Here is a 1801-nt window from a genome sequence, read left to right on the forward strand (position 1 = left end):
GGCCCGGCGCGGCCCCCTCGGCGGCCGGGGGGCGCGCAGGCGCCGCCGCTCCCGCCCCCTCCCCGCCCCGGGGCTGCCGGGGGCCACCGCGGCGTCTTTCCCCGGTCCTCCCCCTCCGGCGCTACACGTCGCTGCCGGCCGCTGTCGGAGGGACCGCGCCGGCCCCGAGGGCCTACACAGGCGTCGGATCCACCTTCGTGGCCCTCACAGGCACCTTCCACCCCCGGGACACAGCGGGCCCGGGTCCCGAAGGGGGCACGGAGGGGGGATTTCCCCGCTGAGCGGGGCCCTCCGTGGCCACGGGGCCGGGGCGCCGAGGTGGAGGAAAGTGCCGGGTAGCGGTAGGGCAGAGGAGAGGAGGAAAGGGAGGACGGCATCGCCATGGCTGACTGAGATGCTGTGGGGAGTTTGGCCAGCGGTGCTCAGCTGGGCTTGGGGTGAACAGATGGGCCTTGGGGCACCCTGCCGAATGGGGAGGCTGCAGGAGCTCTCTGCATCGGGGAACGGCACCGTCCTGCGAGGAACACTGCCCGGCGTGGTGCAAAGCGCTAATCCAAAGGATACGGGTTTACGTTAAGCAGCATGTACATTGCACCCTTTATCCCAGCCGTTATCTGGGCGAGTGGAGCTACTTGCATGCAAGCTGTAGGGGATCAAGTTGTAGTCATGCTGGTTTGAGGGCATGGCTTTCCAGGTGACTACACCAACATGGATAGCTGGGGAAAGACAGATTTTCTGGCACTCGACCCCTCCTTTGGCACCTCTCCATCTCTTGGGACCCTTGGGGATGAACAGTGACTTTCAAGTTTGTTAGACAAGGAAGTGTTGGACAGCCAAGGGAGAGAGGGAAGTCCCGGGTACTCCGAGCGTGAGTTTAGGAACAGAACTCCTCTCAGTGGCACAGGAATACTAAATACCCCACGAAACGCTTCACAAGATTAAAAAACTTGCATAGGCAAAATACTGCCTCCGCTTCCTCGGCCCAGCTTCATGCTTGGCTGCCGCCCTCCTGCTCCACCCTCCTCTCTACGAAGAGGCGTGTATGGAGGATAATCTTTTCTGGACTCCTCCAAAATAATTAGTTTCTGTCTGAAGTGTGAGCTCAGCTCCCACACGGAAAATACAAAGCAGCATCTTGTTTCCACAGAGATGTGTCTGAAGAGGCCTTTTCCGGGCTCTATATTCAGCCCCAGCTTCAGCAGTTTACCCCTGCGTTAGGGCAGAGGGACGTTAACTCAGGTGTGAGATGAGGGTGAAAGATATCTGTCCTCCTCAGCGTGTGCAGCTCTAGTCAGGTGTCACTGGATAGTTGCAGAAGCATCAGTGCGACCCGTCAGAGCAACACTGTACGGGCCTTGGAGGGGTTTGCTGGTAACGGGGACTCGGCATTCCTGACCCGCTGAACAAAGAGCAGCCACAATCTTTACTTTGGCACTGAACGGGTGAAAGCATGAACGCAGGGGAGTCCAAGTGAAAAACCAAGGATGTTGTGTGGTTGGGAGCACACCTTGGGATCTTTCCGGACATGGGAGGCACACGGGGTCCATGAATTAGTTGTGTTTTTTGGAAATAGTACACAGGCACACAGGAGTCCTACTCTGGGATCTTGATTTCCAGCTGTGAGGACAGGTCAGCGACTCTCCGAACTCATAGAGCATTTACCTCCCTGGTACTGACAGACACGCTTGCCACTGTTACCATCTTTTCGGTCTTTGAGATAAGGGGATTTTCTGATAGCTGCTGCTCATCCCGTGCCCTAGGGCCCAGGTGTACGCAGTGCTTTCTTTACGTGCGGTGCTGC

Source organism: Larus michahellis, chromosome 1, assembly GCF_964199755.1.
Source record: "Larus michahellis chromosome 1, bLarMic1.1, whole genome shotgun sequence".
NCBI lineage: Eukaryota > Metazoa > Chordata > Aves > Charadriiformes > Laridae > Larus > Larus michahellis.